Source organism: Stegodyphus dumicola, chromosome 2 (genome assembly GCF_044657685.1).
Source record: "Stegodyphus dumicola isolate Sdum_Otavi_A_Nest chromosome 2, ASM4465768v1".
Classification (NCBI taxonomy): Eukaryota; Metazoa; Arthropoda; class Arachnida; order Araneae; family Eresidae; genus Stegodyphus; species Stegodyphus dumicola.
In genome coordinates, this window is record NC_140769.1 from 81620853 (window position 1) to 81639773 (window position 18921).

Sequence of the window (18921 nt, forward strand, 5' to 3'; positions counted from 1 at the left end):
AACTGCAAAAGAAAAGAAAACGAAAACCACCAGGAAATGTAAGTAACCAAATAAATAACTTTCTCCACGCTTAAACTCTCGAACACACTGATATAATGTTTTTTGCAAGTGACAAGATTAAAAAAAAAAAAAAAAAAGAAAAGAAATGAATGAGTCCTACACATACCGCGTTGTAACCAGTCACAAACACAGATCCTCAGACAACCCTATTTTTAAGTGTAACTGCAGTTCTGTGGAGATAACATCTTCTATCTTTAAGAGATAGACATCGCTCTTTAGCTACCTCAGAGATAACGCTAAATTTAGATATACCACAGAAAAAAGGGGGCAAAAAATTTCTCGTTCTGTTCTTGTTTCATTATGTTTTATTTTACCTTCCCAGAAATCTGCGGTATACCAGACATATTTCACATCGTTGCATTCACGCGCACAAGCGTGCGCCAAAGTTGGGGGAGGGGAAGCCCTTAGGGGTTCGGAAGAGTATTAAAAGCAATGGCAAAATAACAATTTGTGCGGGGACTGATTTATGATTGTTTATTTAGCTGTGTGAGAGTAGAGATATTACTGTCAGGCAACATATGCTTTCAGCACATCTTCCATATTGAGGTAAATACTATTACATCTTTATTAAAAATATATATATATATATATGAAAGCTTTTAAATTCTACATTACGCGCAAAGAGGCGTTTTTTTAACGTTTTCTGTGTTACCTCTATTTATTAAATATCATGTTCTTCACACTTAAACCATAAAATTCCGTTCAACAGCAATATCGCAAAATAATTTAAAAATGAGCATGTCTTTAGAATTTCCAATACACAGTCTCGCGTCGTTGGAGATAATTTTTTTTTCGTGCAGTGTTCCTATTTCTCGCTTTGGAATCGTCGAGTTTCTTAATAAAAAAATCGTCAAGTTTTACAAAATATGAAATAAATAAAACAAATTTCAAATGTGGGCTTCCAGTTGGCCATATTCGGGTGGAAACGTACGTTATTCGAAATTTGATGGGTCTAGGTATCGTTCTTTTATCACAACGCAAGAAACATACACACATTTATGCAGATTCTTCATTATTTAATTTCTTTAAATATAACACAGGGCTTTAATATTTGGTGGCAACAATTTGAAAAGTGAACCGACATTCATATTGAATCAACGTAAAATGCCAAAACGAAATTGATAGCCCTTCTCAGCTAACGCTCCTTCGAGCTAAAAAGGACAAAAAAAATTACGTAATATTTCGTAATTCGTCTTTCGTACAGTTTTGAATTTGCCCGTAAAAAGTCTTAAATGAATGTAGTCTGAAAACTATAGATTGCAGTCTAAGATTTCGAATAGTGTACCATTGAATTTCCAAAATGTTAAAAAAGTGAATTTCAAAAATTTAAAATTACACAAAAAATCAAAAACTTTGCAGTCAGTTTCAATCTGAGTTTGGTATGTGGATAATGCTGAAACAATTTTAAGCTAAGGTATTTGCTTAACAATTATTTCCTCGAACATAAAACCTTATAACCGAAACGATTCAGGTTGAATTAAATTCTGTAATGCCAACGCATTCTCAGGCTAGCTGTCTAAAGAGAGGAATGTCTTTGGGGAGGATTACCTTAGTAAGTATTCATGTTAAACTTGAAGTACGCCATGAAACTGCTGATGTAGCTAGTTTATTCAAAGTGAGTTGAATCCAGTGCGAAGTACCAGAACTCAGCGGTCTTATTCATTCCGGACTTTTATATAAATTCCAAATGAGTAACAGCACAAAAAGACTTAACTATTCAAGCGTAGTTATATATATATATATATATTTTTTTTATGGGTCTCTTACACACAAGGCTTACAACAAATGTTTCTGTTAACTGGCAAAACTTTTTATTTTTGCTAGGACACGAAACCTAAGTACCTATAAACACCTTACAGGTGTTAAAAAAACAGCTAAAATCGTTGGGATGGGCAAAACTGTACTAATTCTGGTGTAAATTTAAATCAAATTTTAGAAAAATATATTAATTTTTTAAAAGTTAAAATAAGTAATTTATCTAAAAACATTTCATAATCAATAATTTGCGGTTTACTAATTAATAGTAATAAGCAGTATATATTTTCTACCCAAGGATTTAAAGCAAAGTACACAAAGTTAAAATAAAGTGCTAAAAACTGTTTACGAGATTTTAATACTCATTTAGAATTAGAAGATCCTCCCCGAAGTCTACAATCTTACAACGGTTTGTAAGAAAATTAAAAAAGAAAATGATTTAATACAACACAAGATTTCGATAACTGTGCATAATTATTTATTTTATATTGAGCTCAGATATTTTAAAATTCTTGCTCAAAAAATATATTTTAGTTAAACATAATTTGATGAGTTATAAAATTATGTGCCTGAAAGTCATAAACACTATGAAACAGCTAACGTAACAATACAAAATAAAGTAGTCATACGTTAAAATTGAGCTTTAAGCAAATTCTGTTTCTGAAGCTTGAACACTTTCTCGGAAAATTGCTACGTTTTGCAAACAGACTATTAATTTTCCTTTCATACAGCGATTATATTTCATTCGTCTTAGCTCATCCATGCATCTCTCTTAGTACTCGTTTGTCACAATTCCCATTATTTACGATGAGCGATCTGACGGTGTTAGCATCTTTTGACCTCTCTGTTTCATACAGACCTAACCACATCAGTTCTATTATTTTCTTCGTTACAACGGAATTTAAACTAAAAGTGTTTTGGATTTATCACTTGATTATATTCCTTAAAATATGGCACCTCCAATGCGAGCCGATTAAGACCACTGAATACTGGGAGTTCGGCACGGGTTGAGTCCAGACAACGAGTTGCATTCTTGATTTTCGTGGATTTTTCCACATGTAACGTGAATACGAGTCAATTTCTCTTATAAAGTTCCCCACGAAAGCTTCCCTCTACTTAGGCAGCTAGCCCTTTATGTTATTTGCCATATTCAAATAACTTAACGTAACTTTAAAATATGTTAATTCTGAAATGCGTAACCAAACCCTATGCATTTTAATTAATTAATAACAAGGTTCGAAAAATACTCACTTAATACTGAGAAGAACTGATTTATAGTTTCGTTAAAATACGCTTTCTTCTAGGTACTTAGATACACAGGAGAATTAAAAATACAGCTTTCTCCTTAAATGTGCACATATTTCAGAAAGATAGGCAACTCAACATTTCAATGATTTTTCAGTATTAAAAGATGAAATATAAATTTATACATTTCTTAAGGCACTCTTCGATTGTGTAAGTTCATGCTGTCATCCTACAACTAGCAATATAATATAATATAAAAGCCAGTAACCCGTAATAAAAATTAACAATAATAATCCCGTGGTTCGAGTCCCGTCGAAGGCGTTGCTCATTTTTCATCCCTTCTGCTTCAAAAATTTCCTAATGTCTCTACAGTGACGCTTGAACTAAAAAAGATTGTGGATGATTTGGGCAGGATTTGGCGACTGGGTCCTCTAATCCCCAGTCTCCCTTTAAAAAGGGGAAGTATATAAGGTATTTCTCTTGCCTTCTTAGCATGCCTTCGTGGTGTAGTGGTCAGCACGCTCGACGCATATTCGAGAGGTCCGTGGTTCGAGTCCCGGCTAAGGCGTTGCTCGTTTTTCATCTCTGCAGCTTCGAAATAACCTAATGTCTGTACAAAGTAACAAAAGGCGTTTCCAATGCATGTATTATATAGCTCAGGTACAGAATTTCTCTTTAACTATTCTATCACATATATACATGGACAATTAAAAACCTAATAAGTAGTAATAAAAAACTTGCAATGAACTTAATGATTGTTGATTACAGTCGTCTGTCTCTATATGTCCTCCCCTCCCCTATATCTTCGTTCTTTTCTTTCTTTCTTTTTTTTTAATATTTTATTTAAACGATAAAATTATTTTCGCTAAGTAACAAAAGTTAATATTATTTTTATTAGCGAGAAGAAAAATACTTGTCTGTTTTCGTGCTATTTTAACTCAATAAAGTTCGGAACTTTATAATTTAATTTTAGTATCATTTCTGCGAAAAGGTTAATATTTTTCATTAAAACGAAAACTCGATTTTACTGTTTTGATGTACTACCAAACCCAGAAATTGGAACTCGGAGACACCACTTTCTGATGCCTATGAGGTATTAAACTGGAGTGTGAAGAAACACAGACTCCAAGCAATTTTCTGCTCCATTGTGAAGTAGAGAAACAGAAAAGTATGAGCTAAACTAACTACGTCTATATGACTAAGTCTACTAATTAAGTCTACGAGACTTTGGTATTAAGTAAGTACAAACACTATTAGAAAATGCTGATCCGTAAGTACAGACAGTAAATAAAGATTTAGAAGGTTATACACGTTATACATCAGGAAAACGCCCATGCAGCTGTGCCATTCGCCTGGAAAAGAAGCTAGGCAGAACTACTAGTGTTGAGCGACTTTACCGCTCGGCCACTGGTGAGCCCGATGTCAGTTCTATTCCAGAGAAACGGGCTGCCTGCATGAGCGTTTACGTGGCCTTTCCTATGTGCAATGCGGATACAAGCCAGTTTCTCTTGAAGGCAACTTTTCCCTTAAGCAAAATATCTCTTGCATACCTTCATATAAACCTTCATATAAACTCTCATATAAACGTTGTTATAAACGGGCTGTTTTGTCACAATTATACGAATACGTATATACGAATTGCAGATTGTTTCGTCATACAAATACGTAATTATTCCGAACTACTTAGTATTTTCCAAATTACTAATTCAAATAAATATACTACTAGTTTTCATAAATCTATATTTATTTTCATAAGTCTATTATTTAAAATGTTTTCTAGATGTACTTTACTGCACTGTTTTAATTATTTTTTCGAGTTTTTTCTTTTTTTTTTTCCCCCTGTCGGAGGTACTGAAATTAAAGAATGCGTCTAATAGCGGAAGAAATATAATAGATTTTATTTTTTAACCATATTTACACACATATTTATTCCGGCCTTAAAATGCAAAAAAATAGTTTTCCTAGATTATACGAAAAAATATTTTTTTCATCTTAATGCCTCCATCCACTTTAGTTCAGATAAATGGGATTCTGTTGTACCACAGTAGTTGAAAAGCATTAAAAAAATAACTACGCATTATATATAAGCTTATTGCTGTGTTTTTCAATTATTATTATTATTATTGCTTTATTTATAAAACTACAATAACTTGCCCTTAACAACTGTTACATTCTTAAAAACATATTTAAGAAACGTAGTTACGTTAAATAAAATCTCCTCACTATAAGGAATTTTTGTCTTCCAACGTATGAGCTCTCCTGTCGCAGAGAAGATAAGACGCCGAGTTCTGGTAGTTCGACAGGGACACAAATCTCAATTAATTGGGTATCGGCACTAGATTTATGTGGTTTACGTATGCGTAACATGAATGCTAGCTACTTTTTGTTAGAAAAATTCTAGTCTTTGTCATATGGAGAAAAATAAGCCAAAGACGAAGCTTCCCTCATTAGGCAGCATAGTAAACAACGCATTTTGCCTTCAGAAAAAAGTATTCCTATTATTCTAATTTTTCGAACATCCCAATGAGCTGCGGTCCACTTAGTTTGGATATTTGAAGTTCTAACGCACTTTAAGCTTCAATCGATAGAATGATTTGTCATCATTTTAGTCAACCTCTTTCAAACCTTGTTTTCATATTTTCTTTAGATTTATATATAGATATCTATACTGCAAAACGTTACAGATTTCAGACTGCGTCTACCCATTTATTTCCCCTTTCTTTAATATGTTCTTTCATTATTCTTTTACCTTCAGCCAATCACCAAACAAAAGAAACAAAAATCTCCACTCTCTTACGTTTTCACATCCGTACCTCCGGGTCAAATCTGATGATGTTAATTCACATGAAGGAAGGATGCTATCATTTTTTACCGAACCTTCCGCTTTAATAATCAGCGAATAATAAATTCACACGCTTGTCTTAGTGAAATAGAAGAGGGGGATGTGCCCCCTGTACGAAACCCCCCAAACCGAATAAAATTCTCTGACATCATTACCCACAATTCCTAGCTAGATATCTCCATAAAATAAGACTCCGGCGCCGTATTATTGACACATGTCTGTTGTGGGTTGCTAGGATTTAAGTGTGTCGCCAAAATGATCGCCAAAAGAAGCGGGAGAAATGCATCGCGGATAAGATTTGCGGATGGGAGACGGTAGATGAATAGCGCTGGGAAAACGACTTAACCACAGTAATTGATATTTAGAAAGACAGCAAATGGAAAAGGTGTGATTCTATTTGCGGTTGCGGTTTATTTATTGTAAGGATTGTATTGTTTTGTCGTTGGGTTAATTGGTATTTAGCAAAGCATTGAGATTCAAAGTGCTCTCTGAGAAGAAATGCATTATTTTAAATCAGAAATAAAAAGATGCATCTATTCAAAGAGTTAAAAAGTTCTATAACAAATTAAAAAGTTTTGAAAATGGTTGAAAAATTTATCAGAAGAATAGTAATATATATGCGGTGTCAAACTGCATAAGTGAAAAACTATTTTACAAAATATATTTGATAGCATCGAGATTCAAAGTCATATTATTAAAAAAAGATTTACTTTTGTTATTGGTCATGCATCGAAACTTAAAAGCAAAATTCGTTATTTGTAATTATAGCTGTTTTATAGAAGAATTCTACGCCTTTTATTAGAGACTGATTAAAGGATATCCTCTTCTTACGAGGAGCATTTTTTATTTTTTTTTTATTTTTTATTATTTGGCAAAATAAATTTGCGTTTCGAAGAAAAAGCTAAGGTCAGTTTTTTTTTTTCAGTTTGCATACAATTTTTCTGCATAACCAACATAAATATATTTAAATTTCAATGAAAGCTTTTCTCTCTCATATATTGCATCTAAAGTTATTTAATTGAAAGTTGTATGTCGAATGCTTTTGAGAAGTAATCTGAAAAATAAAATTACTTTGAGCACCAACATCGAAGTAAGACTGCACCCCCTCAAGTATGCAAAAATCTGGTTGGTAAGAATGTTTACTTTTTGAGAAAAATAATGGGAGTATGTTCTTCTCATAGCCATTCATAATTTAAAAATGAGTAGCAGAAAAAGCGGGGGATGTAGATTAGCGTGTAATAACAATGAGGTAGATAAATTATGATAAAAAGATGCTTAACATATGGAAAACTATTCAGGAACTTCTACGAGAATAATGAATACATTAATTATCTTATCAAAGGAGACTTTAGTACAGATTAGAGATCAAATTTTCCTTAATTTTGGGAACGACCATAATAAGAAGTGAATCGTCAAAAGAACTTCTCGAATGTCCGATAGTGTAAAATAAATCAATTAAGAAGTCATAGTATTGAAATAAATTAATTAAGAATATAGAGTATTTTGAAGTTCCCGGAAGCGTCCCCTCTATTCCATTGCAAGATGCGAGAGCCATGTGTGGATAAGCAGTGGGATTTACGTGGAAAACACTTAAATAAAATTAATGTATTTAAATTTACCATCAGTATTCTGGATTTGATTGGTTAACTAGACAGGACCAAATGGCAGGACTAGAGAAAAGGTTGAGAATAAGTGTCAGTTAGGCGGGCAGCAATAGTTGTGGATTTCTGAGCCGTTTGCAGATTCATCTGCCATATTAATTTTGCAACTTTTATCTTCACTTTAGAGACATTAGGTATTTTTGGATGCAGGCAAGATGAAAAATGAGCAACGCCTTCGCCGGGAATCGAACCGCGGACCTCTGAAATACCCACCCAGCGTGCAGACCACTACACCACGAAAGCAGGCTAAGAAGGCGGGAGGAATACTTTACATACTCCCCCTTTTAAAGGGCGACTGACTGGGTTTTAGGAGACCCAATCGTCAAATCCTGGGTGTGGAGAATGATCATCCACCCCCCCTTTTAGTTCGGGCGCCACTGTAGAGACATTAGGTATTTTTTGGAAGCAGGAGTCATGAAAAATGAGCAACGCCTTCGGCGAGAATCGAACCATGGACCTCTGGAATACGCGCTCAGCGTGTAGACTACTTACTACACCACGAAGGCACGCGAAAAAGGCTAGAGAAATACTTTATAGCATTTCTGAGCTAGGCCTGACTTCAGCTGTGGTTTAAGATAGTTGCTTGCCCGTAGTTTTCAACAAGGCTGATTTTAAGCATTAGGAATTTTATGTTAAATATTTGTGACCTCCCAGGTGTAACTTCTTAGTTCTGTTATTGTAGTTTATCTTCAGTTTATAATTATCAAATTTTGGGGAAATAAGCTATATTTGGTTTTTATTGAGTTGTATTTCTGACTGTTTTAGCTACGAGGTAATTAGTTGTTTTAGTCTTATAGCTTCAAGAAAACCCAGTTTAATCAAAACCTAGTTCCAACTATTAACCATAATCACAACTAACCGAATAATAACAGAGACAGTGTCACTATTTAACACAAATTCATTGTTAAAAAAACACAACACAACAGATAACAGCAACAATTTAAGGGAGAAAAAACATAAGAAAAAGGAATAAGCCATATTATAATTAACGCAAAAATACTATCAATAGTATATCAATATTTTTAAGTAAATACATTTTTATTCTGAATTTTATAGAATTTTTATTTCGGATATAAATAAATTGCATGTAAATTTATTTTATTATGCAAATTAATTCAGCAGCATTTGAAATACAATGTTTTTGTTTATATTACAATTGAATTTCAATAGAAGCTAATGAAAAAGAGAAGATTAATGGTTGTATTCTTAATTTACTTTTCCAATTTAGGAATCCGTGTTTAAAGGACGATTTGACAATGTTTATATATTAAAGACTCATCATAATCCATGGCGCGAGAGCCCAGGAAGGGGAGTCCAGGCTGGAGATGCCTAGGCCTACTGAACTAGACGTCTCCAGCCACCTCTATAAGCAGCCAAACTCCTCCAATTCTCAGTTTTCAGGACTAAACAATCCTTCTCTACAGCATCTATCCATCGAGGTCTTCTTCTGTGTTACCTGAGCTATGCGAAACATTTCTTTTAGTATGTTATTGTCGTTCATATGGATAACATGCCCAGACAACCGAGGCGGCAGGCGGCCTGTTTTAATGTAATGAACAACATCTGACTCTTTGGATATTCGGTATAATTCTGTGTTGCATCTTCTACACCAGACCTACTACGCTTCTCTCCCATTTTCCTGAATTCCTCCGAAAAGGACTGTCAGGAATTTGCGTTAAAAAGTACCCAAGACCCCTTCCTCCTTCATGGTCGTAATCCAGACGAAGATATTAAAAATTACGTGCTAAGACAAGGTTCGGTTCATTCGCACCCCAATTAATCTACACCGGGAGATCACTGATATTAATTATGAAGACTTAGATTTATCAATAAAAACTAATGTGTGCGAATGAATGTTGCGCAGCCTTCTAAGCTTTTCGGTGCGAAGATACATAAAATATCAATTGTACCCTCGTCGGGATTCGAAACATGAATCTTCCATGCGATATCTGGGATGTGTTAACCACTTTCATCCCCAGAGCACGTAGGAATGCAGTAATTCCTTGCAATAAGACATTTTCAGTTTTTAAAACTGAATAAAAGCATACGTAATCACACTAACATTTAGAAAAGGTACTAGGCTCTTGACATAGAGGCGATAATAATCACATTAATATTAAACTAGAATGTGTTTATCTCCTGCTCCATAAAGGCAATTATACATACCATTGGTGTAAAGTTTTAAAAATGTTTTAATTAAAAACAAATTTCTGCGAAATTATAACATTACTTTACTTTCTTATAAATATTTATACTACTACAAATATGATTATAAAAGGCGTTTTTGAAGCCAGAATAATAATTATGAAGTTACTTGGCTCTATATTTATAGTTGGTTTGGTTTATTTAATTATGGCAACGCACACTAAGGCTATCTGCCTAAGGGGAGGGATGCCTTCGTGGAGGACTTTCTAAGAGAACTGGCTCGTATACACGTTACACATGGGCAAAACCACGAAAACGCCCATGCAGCCAGCCCGTTCGCGAGATTCGAACCTCGGACCGAACTACCAGTATTCAGCGACTTTACCGCTCGGCCGCTGGTGGGAACTCATATTTCTTTAACTTCGGGAGATAGTGATTAAGAACTAAAACATTTGACTCCTGCATTTTATTGAGAACAATTAAATGTGGCTCTATTTGACTAGTTTCAATTATGATAGATCCTGATTAAGTTTTGATTAATTTAGTCTTATAAATAATATACAATTTGGATATAAGCAGGTGAAAACGTTTATTCTAAATTTTATACAATTTTTATAACTAGTGACCTGATAATGGTCTGTTTCTCAAATTACGAGATAATAATGCATTCGTTACTGATTGCAGAAAGACGTGATAACTATCTATCAGTCCAGGGTCAGCAATCTATATTATTCTTAATATATATATATGCTCAAAGGGGCTTTTTTTTAACATTTTGTGTGTTACCTTTACTTCTTTATTTACTCGTATTAAATATCATGTTCTTCGCACTTTAACCATACAAAATTAAATTCAGCAGAAATATCACAAAATATTTAAAAACAACATATCTTTAGAATTTCCGATAGATAGTCTCGCGCGCTAGAGATAAAAATTTTATTTTCCGTACGGTGTTGCCACTGTTCGCATTGAAATCGTTCAGTTTATTAACAAAATATGAACTAGATAATAAAACAAATTCGAAATTCGGGCGTCCAGGTGCCCATGTTCGGGAGGAGGATTACGTTACTCCAAATTTGATGGCTCTGGGTACCGTCGTTTTTTCACAGTGCGAGAAACATACATACATTCTTCATTATTTAATTTCTTTAAATATAATACAGGGAGTTAATATTTGGTGGCAACAATTTGAAAAAGTGAAACAGACCTTTATGGTGAAATAACACAAAAGGCCGTTTCGAAGCTGATAGCCCTTCTGGGCTCCTTTGCTCTTTAAAAAACGCTCTTTTGCCCTTAAAAAAAAAAAAAAAAAAAAAAAAAAAAAAAAATATTATTTTGTTTTAATTGAAACATAGAGTACGGAAATTAAATAATTGCAACGTTTAATTCTATTATTTATCTATAGAACCCTATTAATGTTTCAGCTAAATTGATACAATAAAATTTTTATTTGTTTAATTTTCACACTCCTGCTTAGAAAACATACGCCAGTAAATTCGCATGCGTGAGCTCGAAACACGAGTGAAAACAATTACACACTTGGTAGAATTAATGTGTACACCGAAACGACATCAGGCTGTTTGCTGCCAAGTGGAAGAATAGCATCCAGTCAGCCGTATATACCTAATACATTCTCAATACAGGTGTCAACAACATCTAAAGTGAACGCAATATTCTAGCATAGCAAATGTAAAATGTATAACTACAGTGTGATTTTAATTTATAATTATATGCAAATATAGCATTATATGCAACATTTTAAAAGCTATCGTAATTTAAATAGGTTTATACTTGTATAAGCAATTAACTTTGTATAACCACTGTGTTAAGTATTAAGTGTGCAGGATAATACTGTGCGATATATCTAGTAGTTTTTAGCATGTCTTTATTTTTACAGAATATGCTTTTTATAATAATACTAGCTGATACCCGCCCGCTTTGCTGGGCACACTATCTATTTGAATGTGAACCTAGACTTCTTATATAGACGAAATGTCTAATTTCGAAATGATAATTAATGTAATTTTTTTTTAATTTAAAGTTGGGAAATATAGTGCTAGTCAGCGAATCTGTCATACACAGAATTCCATATCACCCATGAGGTACTGTGTATCGGGAAGCGTCCCCCTTATTTAACGTGGTGGGATCCCCGGTAGGCCTACACCACGAAATATTGTCGACATAAAACTAAGGTTTATATATGTTTAACTGCTATCACATGTTTCATGAAAATAAATGTTATTATCTTTGTTATCAAACTTTTTAATCAATTATAATTATTTGTTCTTCATTTTTATATATGGCAATTTTTATAAATAACAACAACATTTTTATTTTTCATCACAATAATTTATTTCTCTTAATAATAACATTTATTTTCATGAAACTTATGATAACAGTTAAATATAAATGTTATTATTCACCTTATCATTTAAATATTGTTTGTATTCATTGGATAGATGCAAGTTATTTACCAATTTAATAATTTTAAAGCAAAATGCATTCATTGGCAACATTTTATTTCATATCTAGTTTTGGCAACAACAAAAGAAAATTCTAACTTGGATTTGAAAACTAAATCCTCACGGACTGGAGGAAACGGCGGTCGCCAAAGTCCTCATCTCTTTTTTTCTTGTTTAAAAGCAAGATTGCTACAGAATTGCTACAGAAAACCAAATGTATGACGAACTTCTATTGTGTAATAAAAAATCCGTTTTGGGAAGAATTTACGTAAAATCCGTTCTTAGTGCGCGTCTACATCGTGGAATGAGTAGCTATGCAAAATTTGAAGCCAATCATCGGATGTATAGTTTCGGAACTCTCGTGATGAGTCTGTGGTATTTCGCTTATATATATAAATTACAAATACCTTCCTCAGTTCTGCTTAAAATTATGTTGAAAAAAGTATAAATACATGGTTATCTCAGCACTGTAGCTAAAGCAGTCCGTCGACTGAACTATCCAGGCTCAAATCACTCATTCTTCAGCGAATTGGCTTATTCTCCAGTAATAAATGTTATTTAATTTCGTCGAAAAGAGTACGTTTTGTTTATTTTACCCCGAAATCAAATTGGTTTGTTTCTTTAACAGATTGTGCAATTTTGTTGATATAAAATTTGAAAGGAAAAAAACATCCAAATGGTCTGTGATGCTGGAAATCTGTATACGGGTGTTTTACTGTACTTTGTTAATTTAGAATTAATTTTAACAAGTTCGTATACTTTATAATGCTTCCATGGCGTATCATGTGTAATTCAGAAAAGTACGTGCTAAAGAAAATAAGTCCTAATACTAAAAGAAAAGAATAAAATGGGTCACTCAGATGGCTTTTTCACTTATGATTTGCATTCTGAATACATTAGTATTAAAAAATTCTTCTTTTGTATTCTTTACGTCATGAAATGAATTCTGAATATATTAATAATAAGAAAAAATTTCCTGTAACGCCCTTACAAGTAAACTATGAAACGTTTCTTTTAAACACTTTTTTAATTGGCAATTGTGCCTTTAAATCTAAAACTATTTTCAAATAATGAATAATGGGTATATATCCTAAATAAAAAAATGAAAAAAAGCAAAATGCAAAATGGGTTGTGTGCGGAATATATAATTTTATCTTGACATATTTTATCTGATTCATTGGAGTAACTTATCATTCACTTTTGGTAAATCCAAATAGAGGGAAAGAAAAATAATTAAACTCGAAAAAATTCAGAACTTTTAGCTTCTTTATCCATTTAATATGCACATTTTATGAAATTCATACCGAATCCCTTTTGAAAAATTGCTTTACAAATTGTTTTATTTTGAGGTATTTTAAGAAGTTTCTTTACTTTTTTAAGTCTAGGGCCCGGATTTTATATTTAATGTAAAAATATTTCTGTTTGAATAATATTTTTGCAAAAATATAATTTTTATACTATAGACGTGTATAATATACTAATGTAATAGCAAATCGATAGTGAAAATTTAAGGAATATATGTCTTAATATACGTTAATAATATTTATAGTTTTAGAAATAAAATAAATATTTTATTTTAAGAATAACAAACACTGTCAACAACTTTCAGATTATATCACTCTAACAGATGAAAAATTCTGTTGGCTGTCTTTTAAAATGCATAAACTTTCAAAATGTAAAATTTCCATTTTCGATTCTCTTTCCTTGAATTAATTATCTTTGTGACCATATGGCTGCGTTTGATATATCTTAATTGCTAACATCGTAATTTCAGTGAATTTGTAGTTAGTAGTTTGTAGTTCTATTATAATGCTTAAATATGAATGTGTTTATTTCATTTGTCTCTGGTGTAAAAATTGAATTGAATTGAATACAAATGCGAAAATTTGTATGCATTTATTAGATATGGTAAGAGCATTCAAGGTTTCCTTCCGACTTGTATTTCGATGGCGAAAACTAAAAGTAATTACTTTAACCTTTATTTTGAAAATTCTGTATAAATCGACAATCTTCAGTATAAATAAAATAAACTGATTTCTGCTTTATTATCCAATTTTTTGAAGATTTCCTTATCCTTTGAAATGGAATTTAATACAATATTTTTTCAGGTATGTTTATGGGAGAACTAACTATGCAGAAGTTAAATTCAATTTTATGAAAAATATCTTTTTTTGGTAGCGTTGTTTTATTCTTTGTCTTACGGTAAATCTAAAAGCATTCGAACAGGGGTCTGAGTAGATTAAGAATTTTAAAAGCAAGCCAGGAATATGGAAACTCTAGCTACGCCCCTGCCAATATCCCATTCGTAACTAACGTCACTTTTCGACTAAAAATACGGGATTCTATATTTTTCAAAGTAGTCTGCAAACATGACGAAAATTAATCTTATTAGGCATACATTTTTTTCTCAACCTGTATAATATTTTCTCTTACCATGTTAAAATCATAATTTCTTAATTTTCATTATAAAATGAACAGTGACTGCCAATTAAAATTTTACCTCAGAAGAACTATTTTCGAGTGCACAGAATAGTATGACATTGTCCATTTTCAAACTGCATGCTCCAAAATACGCGAAAGAAATATCAAAAAGAGATGAAATTCGGAGACAGGGATGACACAGGTAAAGAAAATTGATTGATGATAGCCATTCTCCTCTTGTCACATACAAGTACAGTAAAGTCTCCATTATCTATTACTTGATTAACGGTCCCTTTCAGTTATCTGTCACTCTTCATGTGGAGTAACGTATGCGTCACATTTTGCTTTCTCGAATGTACCCTATTTGTGCTGCAAAAGAATCCCAGATTATTGCTGTAAGACACGAAATCATCAAGCAGCATTACTACTGCTATTTACAAAATAAATGCCACCAAAGATAATCATTAAACTTCAAAACTTCACTAAAGCGTCTTATTAAGGTACAGTCAAACATCTAACAATATAAACGAGATAAATTTGTGCCTTAATTGTGTTTCTGACAAAATATTTTTATGTATCTCATTTTAATCTCATTTGTACTCTTTACATATTAAACTATAGATACGATCCAAAAAACATGACGATTCCACAAAAATATGTGAGGAATTTGACAGACATTTACAGCTTATGCGGTTATTATTATTTAAATTAACCAGTATTTTATAATTTCACCCTTCTCTTTTCCTATCCTCACCAGAATGTAAATTAGTTTAGCAGTATTTAAACAGATTTTTTTTTAATTGTGAGACAAAGAGTGTTTCTGGCCTGCATGTGCGTTAGCCCCAGCCAGCTTTGATAATTTGTAAATTATTCGGCTTTGTGTTATTGCTGCCGACATTTGAGCTTTGTTGCACGGGTAGAATTACCGAGCCAACTTAGATTTAATTTGTGTAGTCTTTGACTACTAGTCTACGTTTTTGAATTTGGCTGTAATTTAGTTGCATCACTTCGATAATTTGGTTAGCACAAGAGAACATATTTATGTTCTAAGTTCTGTTTAAATAAAAAGGTTTATTTAAACATTTAATCTGACTTTCTGTAATTACTTTCAGACATAGAGATAACTCGCTCCACCTCCGCTAGGGGTTTTGGACTTATTAACTTTTATGAGATTAAGGAAATTTCTATAAGCTAAACATAGACACTTCATCACAATAGTCTGCGTACTGTACAGAATAATTCAAACGCATTCATTAACTTTCACACAGGCAGGTTACAGGTTACGGAGGATGGAGATGCCTGGTGTCTAACATAGGTAAGCAGGCGTATGTCCCACGCCCTACCCTATCTAGCGGCAACAACTCCCTGGAGCCCCAAGAAGCTGCGTCGGGAGTTTATTGAGACATGAAAAAGGTTGTACATGGCCAAACAAGGGCGCGCGTGTTTTGTTTTACAAATTTGGAGAGACTTTGACTGAGCAGATATGGCAAGGAAACAAAAGTGTTACAGAATAAATAAATAAATAAAAAAAGGCAAAAGCAAGAATCAAAACATGTAGAAAAATATAATTAAGTGTTAAGCTAAGCTGCTAGGATAATGACTTCAACTGGCATGCGGTGCACAGTACGTTGAGCTCTGTGCTAGGAGTTCGTAAGCCGTAGATTACACAAGCGTTTGCACATAAGGTTGTCAAAGTTGCGTATTTCAGATAGGTAACAGTTTGCACACGCGTATAGTCGCAAATAGTTAGCTGTTTGCGCGTGTTGTTCATAATTTGCACATAGTTTACAGTTGCTTGAGATTTCTGTTTGCGAACGTGCACTTATAAGCTCGCAGTACACAGATCGTTGCGAGAAGTTTTACAGAGGAAACAGGAGGGGAAAGTAATCATTACACCTGATGATCGCTAACACGAAATCTCTTATTTCATCGTCGTATTTCTCATAAGCTGAAGCGAATGGTATACTAGAACGTAGTTCATCTTCAATGCATTCTCTGCCTTCTTTAAATTCTTACTTTTGATAAAACAAAGTCCTAAAACGGTTTTGGCAACATTTCAGATGTTCTTATAGCAGAAATTCTACAAAATATAATGCATATGCTTAAGTTACATTCGCCAATTTGGGAAATTGCCAAAGCAAAACTTCTTTATTCATTAGGAAAGGATCAGTTTGTAAACAATAAAAGGAAGTGAAATACTGATTTTTACCAGATGTCTATGAAAATCGTAGCGGTTTGTTGGAAGACAAAAAGATTTCTTCCATGTGAGTATTTTTCAGTGTTTAATTTCCGATACTTTTTATTTATTTATTTTTTGTAGTCATGTCAAGTGTTTCTGAAGGTACAGTTAAAATTCTACACGTTTTAGGACTGACTTTGGATTTACACACGATATCAGTATCCGACAGTTGCAAAATGTTAGCGTAAAAATTATCTTTTTGCTTTCAACATTTTGTACTTGTAAGAATCAGCCATTCCGGCAGAAAAATACAGAAATCTAGATAGATTGCAGCAAACTCTGCAAAATGCAACAAGCCCATAATTAGTGCCATTTCGCTGCATAAAAGTATAGCTGCGCTGCAGTTCATAAATTTCGTTCAAAGGCTTCTGTTGACACAGGATTACTTCAGAGATTAAAAGTTCTTATTCAAAAAGTGATTACATATTGATCATTCAGTGGTTTTGTTAAAAACAATTATATTCACTTTCTGTCAGGTACTCATAAAAAGTTTCAGCTCATAAAATATATCAATAAAGTAATCAAATTACGTAGTTTTATAATCTCTAATTTTCGTTTTAATAATGGTTTAATAGAAAGACTATTAACATTAACTACTATGCTTCTTTTCATGTTTGTAATTCACATTTGCTTTAATAGGTAACTTTCAAGTTTTTATTTTAATTTTTTATTGACTTAAATATTAAATTAATAATTTGTAACGCTATAATAGGCAATAAGTAAGAAAGTTTTTGTAGAGAGAAAATATGCTTACCTAGAAGAGCTCTGATAAGAAATTTGTAACCTCTTTTTTTGTCCTGTATAAAAGTAGTATTATCAGTTAAGGTAATCATTACAGCTATAAATGTATAAGTTTGCTCTGTCCTTGTTGGCCGCAACTTTATTATCACAGTTCACAGATAGATGGGAGCAGACATGAATATAAGGACATCACCAACGTAGAGAGATATAATCCAATGTCTGCATTCCGTAGAGCAAATACGCCTTATGAGGATACGGTTAATTCAGAGGCTCAAAAGGGGCAACTTTCAGGTGGGATGAGGTCAGCTTTGTATTTGCCTGTTAAATATTTAGTTTTAGTTTATGAATATAAAAAACTACTATTAATAAAATTTTTGTATTTATAAATATTTTTCTTGCTTAATTATAAAACGCATTAAAAATAATCATCTAAAGTTAAATAAATGTTTATGTATTTTTGCTTTCTTGTACGAAGTAAAAAGGAAGTATTGTAATCGCGAAAAGTTTCAGGCAGCATATTTCAACGAAAATATCCATTTTGACCGCTATCGAATGCAATTTAACGATGTTTTTGCGTGATATCTGTACGTAAGGACAGAATAAAAGACTCTTTTCCTCCAAAAAAATTATAAAACTGCTTTAAAACGAATTCTGAAGAGAATTTTTCGTGGCGTCTGTACGAACGTATATACGTATGTATCTCGCATAACTTTCAACATTCTGAGGCTTCTCAAAAACGAGTAGCCTCAGAACGTTGAAATTTTGTATATATGTAGATTGCTATAACATGTAGATGTGCACCTCGTATTTTGGTTGCAATCGGCCGCACCAAACGTATATAAATATATTTATATATATATCCACTCTGTTACTCGGCTCAGTGATCTCAGTTTCTTTATTCATAAATGTTTGTAAACTGCACACTGGAATTGTGTTCTTCTTCTTCTTCTTATCTTCCGATTCTATTCTTCTTCTTATCTTAATTCGAGAATCTTCGATGATTATATAAAAAAACCTCAAATTAACTAATCATAGCTTAAAGTACTTTCTATATGTACTTTGTATAAACCGCTCGGAAATAAACTGCACTCTTTACTTGGCTTCCCAACTTGCCAATAACTCCTCGCTTTGCTTCCCCGTCTAAGCTGCCTGCGTCTTAATTTTAAGAAGCAATGCACATGGAAATTTATCATATTTAATTATGATTGAATATGTGTCTGCCAGATTAATTGGATATGTGTGAAAATAAAGACTGGAAATTCTTCAAGTTCATGTTTTATGATCTTCATTTCTTTCATTTGTATCACCCTCAGCTACGACGACTACAAGCTAATTCTTCTTCTATGTTAT

The 18921-nt window shown here is 32.8% G+C and overlaps 1 protein-coding gene and 1 non-coding gene across 3 annotated transcripts in view; one reads left to right on the forward strand and one right to left on the reverse strand.

The window, feature by feature from the left end:
* The window catches only part of LOC118182640 (netrin-1-like), a 268640-nt gene that overhangs the window by 216699 nt on the left and 33020 nt on the right, over positions 1–18921 (reverse strand). The window lies entirely within an intron of this gene.
* TRNAM-CAU (transfer RNA methionine (anticodon CAU)) lies at positions 3556–3628 on the forward strand. The gene has a single exon. It is a non-coding gene; the product is annotated as a tRNA-Met (tRNA).